Source organism: Pan troglodytes, chromosome 16 (genome assembly GCF_028858775.2).
Source record: "Pan troglodytes isolate AG18354 chromosome 16, NHGRI_mPanTro3-v2.0_pri, whole genome shotgun sequence".
Taxonomy (NCBI): Eukaryota; Metazoa; Chordata; class Mammalia; order Primates; family Hominidae; genus Pan; species Pan troglodytes.
In genome coordinates, this window is record NC_072414.2 from 64,865,791 (window position 1) to 64,877,842 (window position 12,052).

The window sequence follows — 12,052 nt, forward strand, 5'->3', positions numbered from 1 at the left end:
ATTTATTTTTATTAAAATACTGACTTTTATTTCACATGTATATTTTTGTCTCCCCACCATTTCCATGTCTGACCACTGCTACTACTATGTCCTATCATAACATTCCATACATACTTAAAACCAAGCAAAGGGTGGATTTTCATCTTTAAAAACTAAACAGGCATTTTGGACAACACATTCTTGGCAATGGAACCCGGACAACATTTATCAAACATGGTAGGGAAAGTTCTCACTCTGCATTATAAAAAGTACAGCCAGATAGCAACTGTTAGAGAAATGAAGTAACATGGAAAATTTTTAACAAATTGTTCAAACTATTTTCTTAAAGAGACTTCCTCCACTGCCAGAGATCTTGAATAGCCTCCTGGTCATTCATCCAGAGACAATTCTTTACATAATTGACGAACTTGGCTTCCATTTTGGGAAACAAACCAGCTTTTTCTATACTTGCTTGCATTTTTGCTTTAATGTCTTCTACAGAACTAGGCCCTTTTGGTGTTTTAGGAGGTTTTTTTTTCCTGTTTCTTGAAGGTTTCTTGTCCTTTTGATCTTGGTGTTGATGGTTTTGAGTCTTTTCCATTCTGATTTGACTTCTGTGCATTTTCGGCTGGAGCATCTTTATAGATTTCTTCACTGGTGCTTTTTCTTTAATATCCTCATCATCAAAATCTTCTTCTTCCTTCTTCTCCTTCTCCTTCTTATTCTTCTTCATCAGCAGCAAGTTTTACTTGTTTCTGTGGAACCTTGCTACCACCTCCAGGGGCATCACTTTCCAGATATACTTAAGAGTTTCACATCCTCCTTCTCTTCGTCTTCTGATTCTGCATCTTCCTCCACAGCTACTAAGTGCTGTCCACTAATATGCACTGGCCCCGAACCAAGCTTCAACCATAAGACCACTGGTGGTGTTATTTCAAAGTCCCCAAGGGAAACCGTTGACTGTACAGACATTTTCAAAGTTTCCAGTCTTACTTTAATTGGACTGTCTTCATAATTCATTGTTTCTGCTTCAACAATGTGCAATTCATCCTTTGCACCAGCCCGTAAACTGACTGTTCCTAAAGATAACTGGTGCTCATTTTCATTATTATCCACCTTAAAGTGATCATCTTTGTTGGCCTTTAGTTCACAACCAAAAAGATAGCTCTGGGGCCTCAGGGGGCTCATGTCCATGTCCATCGAATCTTCCTTGGGATGGTGGCACACCCTTAGGTGGGAGAGAAGGTGGATGGAGATAAATGACTACTGCTCCAGAGAACAGCCATGCAGGATGGAATCACACCAGGGATTTTTTTCCTGATTTCTATGGTGAATAATATTCTGCTAATCTTATGTTTTTATAAGTTCTACAAAGGCCCTACTCTAAAACCCATTTGGTTTCAGTTGACAGCAGGTGAACTTGCACAGCTCAGCCCATGGCTAGCTGAATCTCATAAGGTACAGTTCCTGGGTCTTCTATGATGGAGCACAACAAAAATTTCAATCCCCAACATGCATTGTTACCAGGACTCCTCCTATCTCAGACTCTGCCTGCAGTGTTCTGTGGGAGCAGTGTGTTGCAAGAGGAAAGCACCTTCACCAGCATCTTTCTTCCCCTCCGTCCTGTTCTGGTGTTTTCTAGAAATTGGAATGGCATGTGAAATGGTAATCACTAGTGCCTGGCTCTCATGCTCACTGACCACGCTTCTCCCATTGATAAGTCTCCTAGACTAGAATACAAGATGATATTTTTAAAATGTCTTTAATGATACATTTTATTTCTTTAAAATATATTTGTTGAGCACTTCCTTTATGTAGGGTCCTGTTGTAGGCAATAAAAATAGAGCAGTGAGCAAGAAAGGCATGGCCCTGCCCTCAGGGAGCTTCCATCCTGGGTTCGGTTGAGGATGAATAGGAAACAACTGACAACATAATTAATGACTGTAGGTACAGTTCTGATTAGGGGTTCAGAGAAAACATCCAGACCAAGGAGCAGTGGTGTTGGTGGTGGTTCCCACATAGCTTTCCCTGAATAACTGGTGTTCGAGTTGAGCTCTAAAAGATCAGAATGAATAAACAAGAAGAGAAGGAGAGTTAGGATGTTTCAGGCATAGATCATATACCAAGAGCCTGAGGCAGGAGGACATGGTGGGTTTGAGGGCATTGTAGAAAGTCGATGTGTCTGGAGCTTGGAGGGGAGAAACAAGAAGAGGTAAAGTCGTGTTCATTGTTGCAACCCCAGTGCTTGGGTGGAGTAGGGGGCTCTATAAATGTTTGTGTCTGATGAGTGGAAGATGGTAGTTGTAGCTAATCTGTAAGGAAGTTCCTGATGGTGGGTGTTGGGCTGCCCTCAGCTCTTTCTTGTCCTCACATTTCTACCAGTAATTAGAGTGACAATGCAGAAGCCATGCCCAGTCGGCCAGGAGATGAGGACATGGGTCAGAGTCAGAGAAGGGCTAAATGGACAAGCAGCATGTGGCTGAGGCCAAAAGGGAAAGGAAACCACATGGATTTGAAGCAGCTTGGAAAGGTTTGAGATGGGATAGCTTTAGAGGCAGGTCTTGAGGAGTGGAGGAGGAGGAATCTTAACAAGTAGCAATGAAAGAGGCAAGGAGTAGGAGAATAGAACAAGGTGAACAAAAGCCCCAAGAAGAGACACTGCGGGTGTGGTGGTCCCTCTGGGCTGCAGGACCAGATGTGTGCATTGTGGGGAGGCTGGATGCTGAGATAGACGAGGCAGCATCTCAGCTGCACTCGGTCAGGAAGAATGTGTCCCCAGAATAGATGTGCCCCCTTCTTAGAGCCCATCAGGATAAAGCCTGGGTCAGCCTTACTCTGTGCACCTGCTTTTCACATTCAAGCATTGAGTGAAAAGTACCTGCATATGTCTTTGGGTGGTGAAGAAAAATGGCCAAAACTGGGAAGCCCCAAATCTTCAGATGCAGACTTTGCCTCCCACTGCTTCTCAGTGAACTTGAGAATTTGCCCCATCTCATCACTCAGATCTCATCAGCTCTGAGACCTAGTAAAAACTCTTCTCCCCAAGTCCTAGAGAACCAGAACAAAGGAAAAGAGGACAGACTCCAGCCCTGACTGCAAACCATTAGTTTTGATAAACATCTGTGTTGGTGGCACCAGGGCTATTCATTCAACCAACATTTCCTGTGTGCCTTCTCCATGCCATGCACACAGGCTGGCATCAGGCGGTGCAGCTATCTCTTTTGCACTGAGAACTGTCATAAACAACACCATTTAGGACAAGAGACATCCAAGGGAGCAGTCTCTGAGGAGGTGGCTTGGCTTCTCTGAGCACCCTGAAGTCTTGGGCATTCATTCACTCTTAGAGGGAGGGAATGGCTGGGAACTGGGGAAGTGAGGCTTCCTCAGAGACTAAGCGGCCACGAGGCTGCAGCTCCCCTGGAACAGGCAGACTTGCACAAACTCCAATGAATTAGAAGTGTAAATTGAGCAGTTCGACTTGGCTTGCACAGTACAATAAAGATCTGCAAACACTCAGCTCCGTATTGAACCTGAGGCAGGGTGATTAATTCATTATTCGCTTCCCAGCCTGGAAGCAAAAGCTTGTATACCCAGGGGCCAGCATGGATGAGCAGAGTCATAAATCACGCCACTTACAAGTCTAGCAATGAGAAAATCCACTGGCTGGAGGGGGGATGCTCTTCAGGCAGCAACAGCAGCCTGAGGACCGGCCAGTCAAGGCGGGCCAGTCTGCTCTCTGGAGACAGACGAGTTGGCCAGGCATTTCGCCTTCCAGCCAAGATGGCCAGCCTCTCGGCCACCCGGCTTGGCGTTTCCTGGCCAGACCACAAGGAAATAAACTCCACTCCACCCAGGAGGAATACTCCTGTGACCTGAAATGGCCTCTCTCAAATGTAGACAAAGTACTAGGAATAGCATCAGTATCTCTCCAAAAGGCTGCTATTGTCCAATTGGGATAAACCACTCTCCACCCCCCTCCTTGGGCTGTTCTGGGTTCCAAGTCCTTCTGCCCCAGCCAGAGGGCCAGCCTGGTGTCTGCTCAGCATCCTCCAATCCAGGTCCCTGGATATCATCGGCTGCCAACCCTGAGCCAGGGCCTTTGCCCTCCAGTCTCTGCTAGCTTCAGGACAGGACACTCTGGGGATCTGAATTTCATTGAGAGTTGAAAGGTAACAGCCAGCAAAGGGCTTTTTAGCCCCTATTCGAATACAAGGTAGCTCTTCAAATATTTGATAATTCTTTCTCTTCCAAGTAAAACACCCTAGGTTTCCTCAATTATTCCTCATATTTCAAGATTTCTAAAGCCCCTTCAATGGCCAGGAAGTCCTTCCATTTTGATATTGACTATTTCCCACTTTACATTTCCTCTTAATTCTCCAAAATCTCAGAAAGGGACCCAGCACTTCCTGTGTGTTCTTGTTCTTGTCATGAGAGAACAATAACATTAAGACTTATTATGTGCCAGGCACTTTATACTTATCATCTCATTTAAACTTTCATGATGAGCTGGTGAAGTAATTTTTAACTCCAGTTTACAGAGGAGGAAACTGAGGCTTAAAGAGGTAAAACGGCTTGCCAGGATTGAATCTTTGGTCAGCCTGACGCCAGAGATTGTGCTTCTAAAGAACCTTATGATATGCTGTCTCCTTCACCCACAGCCTGACACCCTGACATCTGATTCAGGGCCTGCCACACCTGGTAACCACTTTCCCTGGAGCCAGGCTGAGCTTTGAGAGACTGGCCAAAGCTCTTTTCTTTCTTTTAAAAAAAATTTTTATTTGGCCGAGTGCAGTGGCTCACGACTGTAATCCCAGCACTTTGGGAGGCCAATGCAGGAGGATCACCTGAGGTCAGATGTTCGAGACCAGCCTGGCCAACATGGTGAAACTCCATCTCTACTAAAATACAAAAATTAGCCAGGTGTGGTAGCGTGTGCCTGTAGTCCCAGCTACTTGGGAGGCAGAGGCAGGAGAATTGCTTGAGCCTGGGAGGTGGAGGTTGCAGTGAGCTGAGATTGCATCACTGCACTTCAGCCTGGGTGACAGAGTAAGTCTCTGTCTCCCCCCACCAAAAAAAAATTATTTTGAAACAGGGACTCGCTGTGTCACCCAGGCTGGAGTGCAGTGGCGTGATCTCAGCTCACTGCTCACTGCAGCCTCAACCTGCTGAACTCAAGTAATCCTCCCATCTCAGTCTCCCAAGAAGCTGGGACCACAGGCACATGCCACTATGTCTGGCTAATTTATTGTTATATTTTGTAGAGATGGGGTATCCCTCTGTTGTCTAGGCTAAGCCATGTAATTGCTATCCAATTCAGCATCAAAAAAAATAATAAACTGAGGTAAAAAAAATCAATAACAGCATTGTTCATACTGTTTTCCACCCACTACCTGATCTGAGCATCCCTTCAAGTAAAGACAGAAGTCCTTATTTCTCTCATTCTTCTTGCCAGAATAGTCATATGGCCCATGATGCAGTCTCTTTACAACTTCTTTTTGCCTTATTTGATACACAGAGGAGCAGCGTTCTCCCTAATCTATTTATGGAGCAAAAGAACAAGAAAAGAGGATTCTGGCCGGGCATGGTGGCTCACACCTGTAATCCCAGCATTTGGGAGGCTGAGGCAGGCAGATCACTTGAGGTCAGGAGTTCAAGACCAGCCTGGCCAACATGGTGAAACCCCGTCTCTACTAAAAATACAAAATTAGCTGGGCGTGGTGGCTTGCACCTGTAGTCCCAGCTACTCGGGAGGTTGAGGCAGGAGAATCACTTGAACTGGGAGGCAGAGGTTGCAATGAGCCGAGATCATGCCATTTCACTCCAGCCTGGGCAAAAAGAGTGAAACTGTCTCAGAAAAAAAAAAAAAGAAAGAAAGAAAGAAAGAAAGAAAGAAAGAAAGAAAGAAAGAAAGAAAGAAAGAAAGAAAGAAAAGAGGATTCCTTAACAAGAGAGTCTCTAACCAAGGGATTACTGAATTAGGCTCATTCTACTCAGTGTCACCAGACAGATTCCTTACAAAAAAGAGCACTACGACTCAGCCTACCTTGCTCAAGAACAATAATTGTATCTATTAACACCTTCCCATCTTCCAAGAAGGAAGAAAATATTACATGGCTAGAACTGTGGGACCAGGTTCCCGTTGGGGATTTTACCAGGCCCACAACAACACTATGCATGTATTAATAAAACCTCAAGTGAATATTCACAGAGAAATATTCGGATTTTACTTACATGTGCGTTGCATCTGGCATGCAGGTTAAGGCAGGAGGACTTAGGGGAATGGGCTGTTCCTTATACAATGTTCCATCATCCTGGGAGAAGGTGGGTAATCTGAATGGACAGCCAGGTGAGCCCTGTAGAGCCTGCTTCCTGGCCACACCAAGCCAACCTGAGAGATGATGCAAAAGTTTCAACTTCTACAATACTCTGGCAACCTCAGGGAATTTATGGTTATTCAAAGCATGCCCAGTAGGTTAGGATTGATCCAAATGAATGAGACTATGGAAGCAGGATGCTAGCTGGTGCCTGCCAAACATCCATCAGGATCAACACTGGCTGTGGCGGGGGCTGAGAGCCCATGGAGGCCATGGAGACTGAGGAAAGTCTAGAAAAAGTTACATGTGGCTGAAGCCCAGCTGCAAATATCCACAATTACCTGAACTCAGGACACTGTGTTCTGAAGTTTTGTGTGTTTTAGTTTCATTGCCCAGCATAAATTTACCAATTAGATGTTATGAAACTTAAACTGTAATGGAGCTGAATGTGCTCTGAGAGATTTATCTCACTTCTGCTGTTCAAATGACATCTGCTCACTAAATAAGTCTCAACCTGAACATGTGGCTAATTTTCTCTAAAAATCTGCATTTTCCAAAAAAGTTTTTAAAAACTGAATTAAATGGCAAACTAGAGGTAAAAATACTAAAGCTTCATGTGTTTTTTAATGAAAACATGAAATATAAAAATTTAAAAACAGTAATTTAGTTTTAATTTACATATAGTAAAATGCACAAATCTTAAGAGTAGAGCTCCGTGACTTTTTGTGTTATGTATGACTTTTTGCATAGTGGCCACTTCCCAGATGAACAGATAGAATATTTCCATATTCCAGAAAACTCCTTCATACTCTTTCCCAGTGCCTCTCCACCACCAGGTAAGAACTGTACCGATTCTTTCACCACACTTCAATTTGTGCCTGTCCTTGAACTTCATATAAATGGAATTGTACTTATCAATTTCCTGGCAGCTTTTGCTCAGTGTAATGTTTTGGAGATTAATCCATGTTGCTGAAGATATCAGTAGTTAATTTCTTTCTATTGCTGAGTAGCAATCCATTGTATGAATATAGCTGAATTTGTTTATCCATTTACCTGTTGATGGACATTTGTTTTCTTTCCAGTGTTTGATTATTAAGAATAAAACTGAGGCTGGGCACAGTGGCTCATGCCTGTAATCCCAACACTTTGGGAGGCAGAGGCAAGAGGATCACTTGAGGCCAGGGGTTTGACACAAGCCTGGGCAACATAGCAAGACTTCGTCTCTACAAAATATTTTAAAAATTAGCCAGGTGCAGTGATGTGCACCTATAGTCCTGCTTACCTGGGAGGCTGAGGCAGGAGGATCACATGAGCCCAGGAGTTCAAGGTTACAGTAAACCATGGTCATATCACTGCACTCCAGCCTGGCTGACAGAGCAAGACCCTGTCTCTAAAAAAAATTGTTTTAGGCCAGGCGCAGTGGCTCACGCCTGTAATCCCAGCACTTTGGGAGGTCAAGGCAGGTGGATCACGAGGTCAGGAGTTTGAGACAAGGTTGGCTGCCACAGCAAAACCCCGTCTCTACTAAAAATACAAAAAATTAGCTGGGCATGGTGGCGGGCACCTGTAATCCCAGCTACTCAGGAGGCTGAGGCAGGAGAATCACTTGAACCTGGAAGGCTGAGGTTGCAGTGAGCCGAGATTGCACCACTGCACTCCAGCCTGTGCGACAGAGCAAGACTCCATTTCAAAAACAAAACAAAACAAAGACCAGCTTGGCCAATATGGCAAAACCCTGCCTCTACCAAAAATACAAAAAATTAGCTGGGTGTGGTGGTGTGTACCTGTAGTCTCAGCTACTCAGGAGGCTGAGGTGGGAGGATGGCCTGAACCTGGGAGGTGGAGGTTGCAGTGAGCCAAGATCCTGCCACTGCACTCCAGCCTGCATGATAGAGCCAGACGTTGTCTCAAAAAACACTTTAAAAAACTGGATATGAGTTTTTTTGTTCATACTTGTTACAGAAGTCTTTTTGTTTTAAAATACACTGGTATATACCTAGGAGTAGAACTTTATTAGAAACTGCCAAGTGGCATACAGTAAGTTTACAAATAACTATAGACATGTGAAATAAAAGAACTTTTAAAAATTTTGCTTAATTATTGATAAAATATTTTTTAAAAATTGGTAAAATAGGAAGAATCATCTAACATTCAAAATGCTTTATAAAGTAATTTTATCTTATATAAAATGCTACAAATGTTCTCTGATGATATACATTTTCAATGGTTGGGACTTTAAGCAAGTTGACTTCAGGCAAATAGGTCTTAGGCAAATTGGCCCAAAAGCTCAATATAGATTCTTGTCAAGACAGGTCTCCCCCATTCTGTACTGGTGTAATTGAATTTTTAAACAATGCAGTCTTGACATTCATCCCTGTAGGTTTCATACCAGTAGGAAGTACATGTATATTTATGCACAGGGATATATGGGATTAGGATGCTGGAACAAGTAGGCACTTGGTGGAAAGAGGGAAAGGAATTCCCGGCCCTGCTCACAGAGCTCTGGGGAGACTGATAATGGGCCATAAGCTGGCAGGATGCCCAGGGAGTTAAAACCTTGCTGAGCCAGGGCAGGGGCCTAAGCAGGGGAAGGTCCTGGAGGGGCTCATTTGGCTCAGTGGGGCCTGCCTGGCAATGTTGGGACCAGTTTGTGGGGAGGAGCTGGGGGTGTCATTACAATTAATGAGGAGAGTAAGGCAGAGGTTGCCTCTGGGGATAGTGGCATAGAGAACTACGTAACTGAGAGGGTCCACAGTGTCAGCGGGCTGTGCAAGTTAGCATTTGTCTGAGAGGAAAGAAAACTGTTCTGGAATCAACCCTAAACAGTTTTTGTCCTGGTTGCAAAGATGTTTCAAACTTTCATTTTAAAACTATGTCAGCACATGTGATTGCAAATTTTATTATTATTATTATTAAGATGGAGTCTTGCTCTGTTGCCCAGGCTGGAGTGCAGTGGTGCAATCTGGGCTCACTACGACCTCCACCTCCTGGGTTCAAGCGAATTCTCCTGTCTCAGCCTCCCGAGTAGCTGGGATTACAGGCAGGCACCACCATGCTCGACCAATTTTTATATTTTTAGTAGAGACGAGGTTTCACCATGTTGGCCAGGCTGGTCTCGAACTCCTGACCTCTCAGGTGATCCACCCACCTCGGCCTCCCAAAGTGCTGGGATTACAGGCATGAGCCGCTGCACCCAGCTGAGATTGCAAATTTTAAAAAATTTTTAGTCATCCAAATGCGTTCACTATCTTTTCTTCATGTCTTCCACACTTTTGATAAAATTGGCTTCTATGTCATCTCCTGAGTTATTAATAAAAAATATTACACTGGGCAAAGCCAGAATAAAGCCCACTGGAATGCCACCAGAGACTCCCCTCCAGGGTGCCGGCAATTCATTAATCAACACTCTCTACGAATGACTATTCAGCCAACTATAAATTCACCTCATAGTCCCCATTGACGTGTTTCCACCTTTGCACAAGAGAATCATGAGAGATTTAGGAGAAGCCATCACAGAAATCAAGGCACAGAGTCTCTGAAATACCCCAATCCACTAATTTAATCACTTACGAAGAAAGAAAGAAAAAGAAATGAGGTTAGGCTTGTTCTTAGTGAGTCCACGCTAGTTCCTGGCAAACATTACTTTCTTTTTCAAGTACTCAGAAAACCATCTGTTTAATAATCCCTTCTAGATTTTTGTTGGCACTGGGGGTGCTCATCAATCAAATTGTAAATTTCATTTATCACCCCATTTAAAAATCAGGACACCATTTTCCATTTTCACTGTTTTGGCTACTCTCTCTGATTTTCCAGGTTCTATCAAAGATGTTACAGGTAACCCTTGCCATCATCTGGGAGGTCATCTGTCTGCACCAGCTGGCTTAAATTCACTGAAGCAAGCTAGCTAGTGTCATGGGATAAATGTGATCCTCAGATATAAGCAGAAAGCAACTTTATTTTGTCTCCCATTGTCCCTTAAAATTTATTCAGTAAGGCATATCCTTTCCCTGTCTATGGATGAAAATTTATCAGTCCTGTGACTTATCTGATCATATCACTCATGATAAATAAAAGTACTATAATCACCTTAAGTCACTAAATATAGTCTTAATTTAGATATTAGAAATCTACTTTTATATAACAAGCAAAACTATACAGTTTGTTTAAAGTGAAATCTTCCTCTTCAGTTTGAGTCTGCTGCAGGCAGGAAGCTTACAGCTGGTAACGGTGTGCATTTGGTTTCTTTTTTTTAACCTCTTCTCCTACATCAGCTTATAAACCTGGAATTCTGACTCCTCTAGGGTGGGGTGGTGCTAAGAGGCTGAGGAGTAGGAAAGCTCTTCTTTGGTACTTTTGTAAAATGGCTCTTCACTCTCTGAGCCTAGTAAGTGTTTCAAGCATTCTTAATCTTTTGATTTTTTCAGGCAAGAATCAGACGCCAATTTACTGCATCCCGCCCTCTCCCCATTCCCCATACCTGCAATCCTTTGAAACCTCTCTCCCTCTTAACTTGAGATGAAGGGGAAATACCCCACACCACGCAAACTATTCTCTCCAAATAACTCTTCCTCTCAAATCCTATCCCTTCTGCACCCCCGACCCTTAAACCCCTTGTGGTTTTAAGGGGTTCAAGAGAAATTCAACCCATTCAAAGACACTTAATGAAATATTTGAACAGTGGCCTCTTCATATTTTCTCTTCATATTACAGCCAAAAGGGAGACAGTCCGATTTGTATATTTGGTTGAAGTATTTTTCCACTATCTGCTCTCTTATCTTAGCCTTCCTTTTCCTTCATTCTTATTTGATGGCATTTCTTCTTGATAGGGAGACAGATGCAAATAGTTCAGAATGTTTATATTCTCTCTAAAACCTCCTTTCATTACATACCATCTTCCTCAAGTGCAGGGGTTTTCCTCATTTTTGAAACATGCTTTTAAAAACCACAACTGTCAGGCCATTTTATTAATTTATAATGAATAATATGAAGGTCATAAACATATATTCATGTATTATTTCCTAATGGTAAACTTAAAATAGGAGTGGGCAAAGGAAATGCAGTACCTGATACAGGGACTATTACTCAGCCTTTAGAAAAAGAAAATTCTATCATATGCGACAATGTGGTAAAATGGCAAATATATTCAATTATCTTTATAAAAACCAGAATGGACAACTTTATACCAAACAAACAAGTAAGTCTCCTCTCTGATGGGAAATACAAAGAAGAAAATAAAAATTATCAGCCATAAACACCTAAATTATTAATAAATTTCTTTTTAATATTTTACGTAGGATTCTCCATGTAATAATTTTACCAAATTGAAATACTATTTACCCAATTCTGAATCCTAATTCTTAAACTTGCTATACTGTGAATATTTCCTATTACCAGTAAAATTCTTGGAAAACCATTTTTAATGGCTTCAAACTAGGCCAATGTATGGGGACACCATGATTTATTAACCTCTTTCCCTTGTTACTGAACATTAAATTTGTTTCCATTTTTTTTTTTTTTACCATTTTGAATAACACCACACCATAAACTATTGTGCATATATGTGTGCTTGAATTTCTGACAATTATTAGAAGGGGAGTTACTGGATCAAAGGTATGGACTTTTTTTAAATTTTATTTTTATTTTTTATTTATTATTATTATACTTTAAGTTTTAGGGTACATGTGCACAATGTGCAGGTTAGTTACATATGTATACATGTGCCATGCTGGTGCGCTGCACCCACTAACTCGTCATCTAGC

General features: G+C 42.5%; 1 pseudogene; it reads right to left on the reverse strand.

The window, feature by feature from the left end:
* Positions 1 to 294: 294 nt before the first annotated feature.
* LOC101059812 (nucleophosmin-like) overlaps positions 295 to 12,052 on the reverse strand; it is a 64,478-nt pseudogene continuing 52,720 nt past the window's right edge.